The sequence below is a fragment of the Notolepis coatsorum genome (genome assembly GCF_963971535.1).
Source record: "Notolepis coatsorum genome assembly, chromosome: 2".
In the NCBI taxonomy this organism is placed as follows: domain Eukaryota; kingdom Metazoa; phylum Chordata; class Actinopteri; order Aulopiformes; family Paralepididae; genus Notolepis; species Notolepis coatsorum.
Genome location: NC_140166.1, coordinates 197824676 through 197838059, shown reverse-complemented (window position 1 = coordinate 197838059; position 13384 = coordinate 197824676).

Below are 13384 nucleotides of genomic sequence, written 5' to 3'. Positions count from 1 at the left end.
CTAGAATGTTATATTATGACATCATAATGTGACATCACAAATGTTCTAGAATGTTCTATTATGACATCATACTGTGACATCACAAATGTTCTAGAATGTTCTATTATGACATCATAATGTGACATCACAAATGTTCTAGAATGTTCTATTATGACATCATACTGTGACATCACAAATGTTCTAGAATGTTCTATTATGACATCATAATGTGACATCACAAATGTTCTAGAATGTTCTATTATGACATCATACTGTGACATCACAAATGTTCTAGAATGTTCTATTATGACATCATAATGTGACATCACAAATGTTCTAGAATGTTCTATTATGACATCATACTGTGACATCACAAATGTTCTAGAACGTTTGATTATGACATCATACTGTGACATCACAAATGTTCTAGAATGTTCTATTATGACATCATACTGTGACATCACAAATGTTCTAGAATGTACTATTATGACATCATACTGTGACATCACAAATGTTCTAGAATGTTCTATTATGACATCATACTGTGACATCACAACGGAACAAGTTTGAGTGTCATTTGAATAATATAAATAATATGTTTGGTAAGGCTGTCCCCGAAGCCTGTTTTTGGGATTCAAACTTCGTCAGGGTTCTTCGAACGGACGTTCGAACCTTTGTTTTTAATTAAAACATTTAAATAAAAAAAAAATAGACAATTAGACAAATGCCTCTCCCGGAGAGGAGCACACATGAGCTGTTGTGGTATGAGTCAATGTGAATAAAATGCTGCCAGCAGAGCAAGACCACAGACGGAAACCATGCCTCATGTACATATTATTGTCGCCCCATAGCCATTTCTGTTAACAGGTTATGGGCCCAGATCTCGCAGGGACGAAATAATAAGGGTAGCTAGCTTAGCTGACGTGTAGGCCAGAGTAGAACCGGGAGTACCGCGTGGCTAGCGTACTAGGCCAACGAAGCTTAAGCTACACCAACCACCAACCACCAAGAAAGAGGATGGCGACCAAGGGAAGAAGCAAATGGCCCTCATTTAAAGGGGACATGCGTTGCTATTCCTAGCACTATTTGGGCAACTTTACACAATTCCTGTGAGTCTATTGAAGACTGTAAGGTTTTTTTCAAAAAAATGCATTGTTTTATATTTCTAATCAAGTACTCAAAACCATCATTTTTCAGCCTCAAGATTTCAAGCTGTTATGGCCTGGCTCCGCCCATAAGCACTTTGAGTGACAGTCAGTCCACACAGTCTGCGACTGGTAGACAGAGAGAGAGAGAGAGAGAGCGAGAGAGAGAGAGAGAAGGCCCCCTCTCTCCCTCTCTCTTTCTTTTTTTCTCTCCCTCTCGGGTATGCTGCACGGCAGCTTGTGGGGGGGGGCCTCCCTTCCTCCCTCTCTCTTCCTTTTTTTCTTTCTTTCAATCTCCCGTTTGGGGGTGTGTGCCGCGCGGCAGGTCCCCCCCCCCCCCCCCCAAGTGCTCCCGAATGCTCTCTATCTCTCTCTCTCTCTCTCCCTCCAGAGTGCATGCAGAGTATGAGGAAGTGGTTTCCACTCGCTGTGTACAGTCAGTCTAGGTAGATTGTGGGCGGGCATTAGCTACAACCACAGAGCCAATCACATCACTGTCTGCTACCCAGAGCCTGAGTAACGTCATTCAGGCCTTCAAATCAGGATGGCCTAATTTACTGGAGCAGGAAATTATCTGAGCTGAATCAGAGCAATCCGCTAATATGGTATTTAGACACTAAAACACATTGATACTAACTCCTATTACTATAATACAATGCTAGAGACTGAAAAATGACATTTATAATGCATGTCACCTTTAATGGGAAAGCGGAGGGATATGAGCTCTGGGAAGAGCGCATGCTATGTTGCATGCACGGCGCGGGACTCAAGGCGGTGATCTTGGCGGCCCCCGCGGGACCACTGACAGCGGAGGAACAAGCCCAAGACGACAAGCTTAATGCGGACGCATACTGTGAGTTGGCGCCGCTGCTCGACAATACAAGCTTGGGGCTGATATTCCGTGACACGAAGGACAAAGGCAGAGAAAACCTGGGAGTGTTGAGGGAGCATTACATCGGACGGGGAAGGCCCCGAGTAGTGTCCCTCTACGTAACGTTGACGGCCCTGAAGAAGGGGCACACAGAGAAGATGACAGAATACATCATCCGAGCTGAGCAGATCATGACGGCGCTCAAGAGTGCGGGAGAGGCACCCGGCGAGGGGTTAATGATGGCAATGGTGATGAGAGGACTACCGGAGTTGTACAGGCCGTTCGCGCTACTGGTTACCCACGGTTCAACGGACATGACATTGGGGCAGTTCAAAGCCAAGCTGCGGAACTTTGAGGCCTCAGAGGATATCCACCCAGACGCTGCGGAAGCGGGGGGGATAGCACTGAAAGCCCGAGCGACACCGAGGGAGAAGGCCAGGCCCACGACGGAGCTGACGTGTTGGCGATGCGGAGAGAATGGGCATCGGAGGGATAACTGCAACAAGACGGTCTGGTGCAACTTCTGCAGATCATCGGGGCACACAGACAAAGAGTGCCGAAAGAAACGAGACCAGAGCGCCCAATACGCACATGGGCAAGATGTCGGCCAGAGACGAGGCGGCGCCTATGGACAAGATGGCGGCGACGGACGAGGTCGCGGCCACAAACAAGATGGCGGCGATGGACGAGATCGCGGCTATGGTCAAGATGGCGGCTGTGGACGAGATGACGACTACAGACAAGATGGCGGCGACGGTGACCGTGAGGCGAGTCGAGATGACGCCCCGGAGAGCGGCAGGACGAGAGGACTTCGTTTTCGGGGCGCGGACTACGGGCGTCGCCCGGCCAACGCAACACCAACTGTTCCCGAGGAGGGGACTGATCGTGGACACAGGTGCGTCGTCCCACATCATCAACGACAGGAATAGTTTCAAGAACTTTGATAAGTCCTTCGAGCCGGAGGGACACAGCATGGAGCTGGCAGACGGGAAACGCACCTACGGGTTGGCGCAGGGGAGAGGAGACGCACAGGTATGCCTCATAGACAGTGGGGGGCGCCGGTGTACAGTGACGTTAAAGAACGCTCTCTACATACCCTCGTTCCCACAAGAACTATTCTCTGTAAAATCCGCTACTGCTAACGGTGCCGAAGTGTTCTTCAGTGAAGGTAAAGATGTTCTTGTAGAAAAAGATGGTACACGGTTTAACATTGACGTATATGGAAGAACGTATTACCTACAAACGGAGTGTAATAATAATGATAAATGTAATGTGACTGTTAGTCATGACATCTAGACGTGGCAAAATTATGGGTCATTGTAATCACAAGGATTTACTAAAGCTACAAGCAGTAACAGACGGTATGCACATTAAGGGTGAAAAGCATAGACCTGACAAAGAATGTGAAGTTTGCATAAGGGGGAAGTTTACTCAAACAAGGAACAGGGACCCCACAGAGAAGGTAAAGAGACCACTGGAGCTAGGTAACACCGACCTAGCCGGTCCAGTAAGGAACGAGTCCATAGGTGGCTTTAACTATGTACAGTCCTTTACAGATGTGGGTACAGGCGTAGTGTTTGAGTGATGCACTCCAAGCCACGGAGAAGTTCCTTGCCGATGTCGCCCCCTATGGGGACGTAAAATGTTTGAGGTCAGACAACGGGACCGAGTTTACAAACAGAGAGTTCCAATCACTGTTGAGAAAAAACAGGATCAGACACGAGACATCATGTCCCTACTCCCCACATCAGAACGGGGTAGCCGAGAGGGAATGGCGCACTCTTTTTGAAATGGCCAGGTGTAAGCTAGACGATAGTAACATACCGAAGAGCCTGTGGCATTATGCGGTACAAGAAGCCGCCTACACCAGAAACAGGTGTTTTAACAAACATACGGGCACCACCCCATATACAGCAATGACAGGGAAAAGATGTAATCTAGCCAGAATGCACAAATTCGGATCAGTGTGCTATGCTTACCAGCAGGACAGAGGCAAGCTTGAGTCCAGATGTGAAAAAGGACTCTTTGTAGGACACGACAGAGGGAGCCCCGCACTCCTAGTCTACTATCCCGGTAAAGGGAAGGTGCAAAAGCACAGACTAGTGAAATTTGTCACCAAGACAACGTGCGAAATCGAGACACAGACAGAGGAGCCATGGCTGGACTCCGGGGTAAGGTATGGAGGGACAGAGACACCACAGCCTAATGTACTGAGCACAGGCGTGCAGGCAGACCTCCAGACACCCCCAGAGGGCGATGACGAGGAGCACCCAAGGGTGACGTCAAGTGCCCCATGCAGTGGGAGATATCCCTCAAGGGAACACAAACACCCAAGATATCTGAAAGATTATGCCCGGAGGGGTAGTGACGAGGATGACAGTACACTAGACAGTAGACTACAGACCGGTGGCACTCACCTCTGTGGTCATGAAATGTTTCGAGAGGCTGGTCAAGGACCACATTTGTGCCTCCCTCCCCAGTGATATGGACCCTATGCAATTTGCATACAGGACAAACAGGTCCACCGACGACGCGGTCTCCCAGGTACTGCACAGCACCCTCTCGCACCTTGACCGTCAGAAGGGGGGCTATGTGAGACTGTTGTTCATTGACTACAGCTCAGCGTTCAACACCATAGTCCCCACCAGACTGGTGGACAAGCTGATCGAGCTAGGTCTGAGCTCCGCCCTGAGCGCCTGGGTACTGGACTTTCTGAGCGAAAGACCCCAGGCGGTCAGGGTGGGGGGTCAGACCTCCAACACCATCACCCTGAGCATCGGGTCCCCCCAGGGCTGTGTTCTGAGCCCCCTGCTGTACTCACTCTACACACACGACTGTGTGGCCAAGTTCAGCTCCAACTCCATAGTGAAGTTCGCAGATGACACGGTGGTGGTGGGGCTGATCTCGGACAACAACGAGAAGGCCTACCGGGAGGAGGTGGAGGTACTGGAACGCTGGTGCCAGGACAACAGCCTGCTCCTGAACATTGGCAAAACCAAGGAACTGATCGTGGATTATAGGAGAGGACAGCAGGGGACACACACACCACTGATGATAAACGGGGCTACCGTGGACAGGGTGAGCAGCTTCAAGTACCTGGGGGTCCACATCTCAGAGGACCTGACATGGTCAACACACATAAGCACAGTAGTAAATAAGGCGAAACAGCGTCTCTACCACCTGAGACAGTTAAGGAAGTTCAGAGTATCGGGGAAGATACTCCAGTCCTTCTACTCAGGAGCTGTAGAGAGCATCCTGACCGGAAACATCACTGCCTGGTATGGAAACAGCACGGCACAGGACAAGAAGGCCCTACAGAAAGTGGTGCGCTCAGCCGAGCGTACCACGGGTATTGCACTACCCCCCCTGCAGGTTCTATACAACAAGAGGTGCAAATCCAGAGCCTGCAGGATAATGAAAGACCCTCACCACCCCAATAACAGCCTGTTTCAGCTGCTGAGGTCAGGCAGACGCCTGCAAATCTCAGCTACTAGGACAGAGCGGTTTAGGCTCAGCTTCTTCCCCCAGGCCATCAGAGCCATGAACAATGTACATTGAGTGCTCAGAACATTGAACTGTCCACACACAAGCACACATGAACACACACACGACACGCACACTGTGCACGCTCACACACGAGCAGCCACTTAACACTTTAGCATGAGCGGGCACACACTCAGGCCGCACGCACCCTCACTTATTGCCAAAAGGAAAGGCCACTTTAAATTTAAATTAGTATTAGCAACAGTAACAGTGTATTGCACTACTATTACTACTACTGTTAACTGCCAACTGTTACCCGTCATTGCACAAATTTATTGTTACCTGCTACCTGTTATTGCACAATTTTATTGCACACATTTTTTGTATTGGATTCTATTATATGTTATATGTTGTACCAATTGCACATCGTTGTGGGCAAGACCACCCGCATTTCATTGTATATCCGTATGCCGTGACAAATAAAACTCTTGACTTGACTTGACTTGACACTCGCCAGTATTGATTACTGCTACAGAGCGGTGTGTGGCGTGCCTCAGTCCTTTAAGGAAGCCATAGTGTCCCCAGAGTCGAGTAAGTGGGAGAGAGCGATGGACGAGGAGATGAGGTCCTTAGAGGACAACCACACCTTTACCCTCACAAAATTGCCAGAGGGCAGACAGACAGTGGGAGGGAAGTGGGTGTACTCAATCAAGGAAGGGATCGAAGGCCACGAAAAGTACAAAGCGAGATTTGTAGCTAAGGGTTTCAGTCAGAGGGAGGGAATAGACTATGGTGAAACATTCTCCCCCACAGCCAACCTGACCAGTGTAAGGGTAGTGGTTCAGAAAGCAGCTGAGGACAATCTGATTTTACATCTGCTATCTGCACGCACCCATAGATAGGGAGATATATATGGAACAACCTGAAGGTTACGAAAAGAAAGGGGGAAAGCTAGTGTGCAAGCTAGAAAAATCCATTTACGGCCTGAAACAGTCTGGGCGAAATTGGAACGAGATGCTTCACACATGCCTCATCGAGGATCACTTCCTACAGAATCCAGTAGTTCCCTGTGTTTACTCAAGGGAGTCAAAAGAGTCAGGAAAAGTGATAATAGTCATTTGGGTGGATGATTTGATCATCGCAGCAGACAACTCTAGGAACCTAGATCAGGTGAAAGGTACATTATGCTCTCCACCAGATTCAAAATGAAAGACCTTGCAGGTTAAAGCATTTCCTAGGCATGGACTTTGAGCAGTCAGAAAATTGTGTAACTGTATCCCAGAAGAGATATGTGGAAAAGATCCTGAAACGTTTTGACATGCAGGAATGTAGAACAAGGGAAACACCATGTGATCAGAAACTTGATTATCAGGAGGATGCTCAGAAACTGATTTTACTGATGTAAAAATGTACAGGGAAGCCGTGGGTAGCCTCATCTACTTAACAACATGTATGAGCTGACCTATGTTTCAAGTTTCAAGTTTCAAGTTTCTTTAATAGTTGTCATACAGAAGTACAGAATACTTTCATACAAAATGCTTCTTACTGTTACGCTCCAGAGACTGTGCTAGACAAGATAGTATCAAATAACATAGTATAGCATGTACTTTAGAAGAAGAAATGAGGTCACAGTGTTCGGTATAGACATATGTACAATGTTCTGAGTTACCATATAATATACAATACTATGCAGTGTACTAATGTACAGTACTATATAGTGCAAAGCAGAAATGGGATGAGGTACAATTTAGGTACAATTTACAGTAAGGTGTACGAGTTGTAGTGCAATCCTTCATCAATAAATATAAAGTGTGGGGAGTGGGTGCTACAGTGTGTTTGTTTAAAGTGGGTGTGTGCTATAAAGTGTGTGGAGTGGGTGCTACAGTGTGTTTGTTTAAAGTGAGTGGGGAGCCCCCCTCCAATTGTGCGTTCGGCTGAACGTGTCACTCTTTGTAGTCTGCTTCGGTCTTGTGCAGTGCTATTCCCAAACCAGGAGGTGATGTTGCCGGTCAAGATGCTCTCTATTGTACATGAGTAGAAGTTCTTAAGGATCTTCTGACTGACTTGGAACTTCCTTAGGCGCCTGAGGAAGTAGAGGCGTTGTCGTGCCTTCTTCACAACACTGTCAATGTGTGTGGTCCATGTCAAGTCCTCGGATATGTAGGCTCCGAGGTACTTAAAGCTGTTGACTCTCTCAACCGGTGCCCCGTCGATGCTGAGGGGGCTGTAGTCCTTGACCCCCGACCTCCTGAAGTCCACAATCATCTCCTTTGTTTTGCTGACGTTCAGGGAGAGGCTGTTTTCCTGGCACCATCCCGCCAGGACCTTGACCTCTTCCAGGTAGGCCCTCTCGTCGTTGGCAGAGATCAGGCCCACCACCACTGTGTCGTCAGCAAATTTGATGATTGTATTGCTACTCCGCTGAGCCACACAGTCGTGTGTGTACAGGGAGTAGAGGAGGGGACTCAGAACACAGCCCTGGGGGGCCCCTATGTTGAGGGTGATGGATGAGGAGGTGCAGTTGCCTGCTCTCACCACCTGGGGTCTGCCAGTCAGGAAGTCCAAGACCCACTGGCAGAGGTCATAGTTCAAGCCCAGGTCCCTGAGCTTGGCTATGAGTATGGAGGGGACTATGGTATTGAATGCCGAGCTGTAGTCGATGAATAGCATTCTCACATAGTTCCCCTGCCTCTTGTCCAGGTGTGATGCTGCTGTGTGCAGCACATGGGCTATGGCGTCCTCCGTGGACCTGTTGGGGCGGTATGCAAATTGCAGGGGGTCCATGTTGATGGGGAGGGAGGAGCAGATGTAGCCCTTTACTAGCTTCTCAAAGCACTTCATGGCTATGGAGGTGAGAGCTACAGGGCGGTAGTCGTTGAGGCAAGCAGGCTTGGATTTTTTGGGTACAGGGATAATAGTGGACTTCTTCAGGCAGGTGGGGATGACAGCCTGTTCTAAGGACAGGTTAAATATGTCAGTGAATACTGGGGCCAGTTGGTCGGCACAGACTTTTAGGACGCGGCCGGGGATGCCGTCCGGACCTGCTGCCTTCCTGATATTCACTTTTTTAAAGGTCCGCCTCACCTCATGCTCTGTTACCCTGAACACTGCGCCTCCATCAGCAGCCGACCCCCCCCCCCCCCCCCCCATTGCCGTGGCTTGTGAGCAGGTGTTGTTATTACCAGCATCAAACCTCGCATAGAAGGTATTGAGGTCATTTGCTAAGGAGATGTCACTGTTCAGTTTGAGGGAGGCGCCTTTGTAGTCTGTCATCGTTTTGAGCCCCTGCCACATAGCTCTAGAGTCAGCTTGTTCAAACTGGAGTTCAATTTTATCCCTGTAGCGCCGTTTGGCCTCTGACACTGTCCTCCTTACGTTGTATCGCGCCACCTTGTGGTCATTCATGTTGCCTGCCACTAGGCCGTCGTTGTATGCTTTGGTGCGCTCTCTCAGAGCTTCACGGACGGATTTGTCTACCCAGGGTTTTTGATTTGGGTAAACTCTCATTTTGGTAGTGGGGATTGTTTCTTCCACCAAAGTACAAACATAGTCCAGCACTGTCTCCGTGTAGACATTAATGTTATCTGTGTCGCGGAACACATTCCAGTCTGTGCAGTCAAACGCAGACTGGAGCGTCTCCTCTGACGTCAAATCCCATTTCTGCACCTCTCGCGAGACTACAGGAGTACTTTTGATTCTCTGTTTGTACATTGGTGAAAGAAAGATGGACGCGTGATCTGATTTACCAAAGCCACTATCAGAATGAGCCTTGTAGCCACCTTTAAATTGCGTGTAACAGTGATCTAGGATGTTACCGCCTCTGGTGTTGCAAGTCACATGCTGATAGAAGTCAGGTAATACCTTTCTCAGATTGGCGCTATTGAAATCACCCAGCACTAAAATGGCGTTTTGTAGTGAGTAAGTTGTCACAGCACTTTGCTGATCCCACAGAGGAACACTGGATACTGTGTTAGTTTAAACACAAACAGCTCACTGGTTTCATGGAAAACAAAGAAGCAGCCCACAGTGGCACTGTCAACGTGTGAAGCCGAATACATGGCTCTGGTTATGACGATACAGGAGTGTATTTATCTAGAACTACTGCTCGGAGGGATGGATAACTATGTATATAAGAAAACTGTTGTTTATGAGGACAACCAGGGTACTATTGCCATTGCGAGAAACCCTGTATGTCGACAGAGGTGTAAGCATATGGATATAAAGTACCATTTCATCAGATCTGTCATCAGAGAAGAAAGGATGACACTGGTTTATTGTCCAACAGATGACATGGTAGCAGACGCTATGACAAAGCCTGCTTCAAAATTGAAACTGAGGAGATTTGCAGAGGTCATGTTTGGTGTGTAAATATTGACTGCCATACTCTTTTTGATGTTCTAAGACTGTATTATTTTCTTTGTAAATTGTTTTGAAGAGTTCATACAGTGTACTAAGTAACCATAAGTGGGAGTGTTGAATCTAGAGGGTGTATGTATGGTTGTAACTAACTGTAACTGTCCTCTACTGCTCCCATGACTGCATATATATCTGTGTCCACTGGAGGGCACTATAGGCGGAGCTTCTACAGTCTACGCCAGGTTGGGAGTATATAAGACTTGGCTCCCTCCTATTTTTTCTTCTTCCCACAAATGCCTCTCCCGGAGAGGAGCACACTGAGCTGTTGTGGTATGAGTCAATGTGAATAAAACGCTGCCAGCAGAGCAAGACCACAGACGGAAACCATGCCTCATGTACATATTATTGTCGCCCCATAGCCATTTCTGTTAACATAGAGTGTGAAGGTATACTGAATACTGTCTATCTGTATGTCATGTATGTCATTATATGTTATGATGAATTGAAAATGGGGGACCCATGTAAACAAGACAAAAGTCTTTCTCTGGTCTGCATCCCCTTAACCATTGTGTGTATTGAGTCGTACCCATTCTGCAATCTGTTAATAAAGTTTTCAATCAATCAATCAATCAATCAATCAATCAATCAATCAAGGGGGTATGAATACATACGTTTACACTTCATCCTCCTACTCCTGCTTGTTTGTTTTTTAATCTGTTTATTACTTGTTTTTTATAATTTATTTTCAATTTATGTTCGAAATAAATAAACGCATTCATTCAAGATATTGTGTGAGCAAAAGTATAGTTCATTTACTCATACAGTATGTACATTCTCTGGCCTCGCACGGATCTCACAGCTGTGCCCGCACAGTGCAATACTCCAATTCAGCCATTGGGTGGGTGGCGCTGCTGAGCGGCCCTCCAATGTACAGCCCTCAGCCACCCACCCAACCCCACCCCACCCACCCAACCTCCTCCAATGTACAGTTTCTACGCCAAATGTATATACTGTAGCGCTGAGAAGAAGGAGTCGGAGGCGGTGTCTCGAAGTTAAACCTAATTCCTTTATTCATCAGCGTAACAACAAATCGACGTAGTCGTGTCGACAGTAAAATAAGAATGCCGGTGGCAGGAAGTGCCACCCTATAAATCGTCCGGGGGGAACTACCATTCCCAACGAGTTCCTTGTGAATTATGTACAGTCACTACACAAGCCCCCCCAGAATTCACCCATAGTCAAAATCCCCCCGGCGTGGGGGAACAATTGCCCGGCCTCTGCGTGTGCGGAAAGCCGGGGGCGGGGAGGGCGGAGTGGCATAAGCGCCCGCGCCGTCCACGACACCCGGGGGCACGAAACGGCCTCGGCGAGCGCGGAAAACCGGGGGCGGAGAGGGGAAAGCGTCGCAAGCGCCCGTACCCTCACCGACACCCGGGGGCGCTGGCATCGGTGAGGCCGCCGGTGGCTCTGTGGGCGGTGGCACCCGGGGCAACGGCGGACGACCCCTGCGGGGGGGAAGGGCCAACTCCAAAGGCTGTGAAACGTCTACGTGAGCGGGCTTGATCCTGTCTATTGACACGGTCTCCGTCCTACCGCCCATGTCGACCATGAGGTCCTTGTTACCGTGTCGCAGGACCCTAAACGGGCCATCGTAAGGGGGGCGTAGGGGCCCACGGTGCGCATCGTGGCGAACAAAAACATACTCCGCCGTGTGCAGGCTGCGCGGCACCCGGGAAACGGGGGTACCATGCTGCGACGTGGGAATCGGGGCGAAGGTCTGAGCCGCTTCTCGCAGGGTGGAACGCTGGCTGGCCGCGGACCAAGGGGTTGTCGCGTCCGGAATGAAATCCCCCGGGACGCGCAATGTCTGGCCGTATAACAGTTCCGCGGACGAGGCCTGCAGGTCTTCCTTGGGGGCGCTCCTAAGTCCGAGCATGACCCACGGCAGCTTATCCACCCAGTTGCCGTCCGTCAGGCCTGCGCGCAGCGCCGCCTTCATGGACCGGTGGAAACGTTCGCATAGCCCGTTGGCCTGCGGGTGGTACGCGGTTGTACGGTGCAGCTTAACCCCCAGGCCGCTGGCGACCGCGTTCCAGAGCTCTGAGGTGAACTGCGAGCCCCGGTCGGAGGAGAGGTCCGACGGGGTCCCGAAACGTGCGATCCACGTGCTGATAAAGGCGCGGGCCACGTCGGAAGAAGACGTCGAGGCGAGGGGAACGGCTTCCGGCCATCGGGTGGTCCTGTCCACCATAGTGAACAGGTAGGTAAACCCGTGAGAGGAAGGAAGCGGGCCCACGAGGTCAACATTGACGTGGTCGAATCTCCTCTCGGGAACCACGAATGTCACAAGCGGGGCCTTGGTATGTCGGTGCACTTTAGCCCGTTGGCAGGACACACACGCGTCGACCCAGGCCATCACGTCTTTCTTGAGCCCTCGCCACACAAACTTCTGTGACACCAACCTGCTCGAAGGCTTCCTACCGGGGTGAGACAGGTCGTGCACAGCCTCGAAAGCCCGCCTGCGCCAGCCTATAGGGACCAGCGGCCGGGGTTGCCCGGTGGAGAGGTCACAGAGCAGGGACGCGCCCGAGCCGCCAATCGCGACGTCTCTGAGGCGCAGACTGGTATCCGCTGTCCTGAGGGCCTGGATGTCGTGGTCGGAGGCCTGTTCCTAGCCCATGGCGACGTAGTCGAGGCCCAGTTGCACAGCTCCGATGACGACCCTGGATAGGCAGTCTGCGACCACGTTGGCTTTCCCGGCGATATGCCGTATGTCTGTTGTGTACTCGGAAATGTACGAGAGTTGGCGCTGTTGTCGCGCGGACCACGGTTCAGCCACCTTGGACATGGAGAACGTGAGTGGTTTGTGGTCGACGAAGGCCGTAAACTCCCGGCCCTCCAGCATGAAACGAAAATGGCGCACCGCCAACCAGAGACCTAGGAGCTCTCTGTCAAATGCGCTGTACTTGCGCTCCCTGGGGGTCAGTTGACGGCTGAAAAACGCCAGCGGTTGCCAGGCGCCGTCAACGTATTGTTCATGCACTGCGCCCACCGCGTAGTCTGACGCGTCGGTGGTAATGGCGACCGGGGCCCCCGGTGACGGGTGAGCCAACATGGCTGCACCCGCCAGGGCCGCCTTGGTGGCCGCGAAGGCTGTCGTCCTCTCGGCCGTCCAGTCGACCGGCTGGTTGGGGGACTTGTCCTTCAGCGCCTCGTAAAGCGGCCGCATGGTGTGGGCCGCCCGGGGGATGAACCGGTGATAAAACGTCACCATCCCGAGAAATTCCCTGAGCGCCCGGGCCGTCGGGGGTCGTGGGAAAGCGGAAACGGCCTCCACTTTCGACGGGAGGGGGGCGGCCCCCCTCCTGTCGATGAGGTGTCCGAGGAACCGTATGGAGGTCAACCCGAACTGACACTTAGCCGGGTTGATGATTAGGCCGTTTTGGCCCAGCCTCGTAAAGAGGCATCGTAGGTGCTCCAGGTGCTCCTCGGGCGAGGAGCTGGCGACGAGGATGTCGTCCAGGTAGACAAAAATAAACGGCATGTCTCT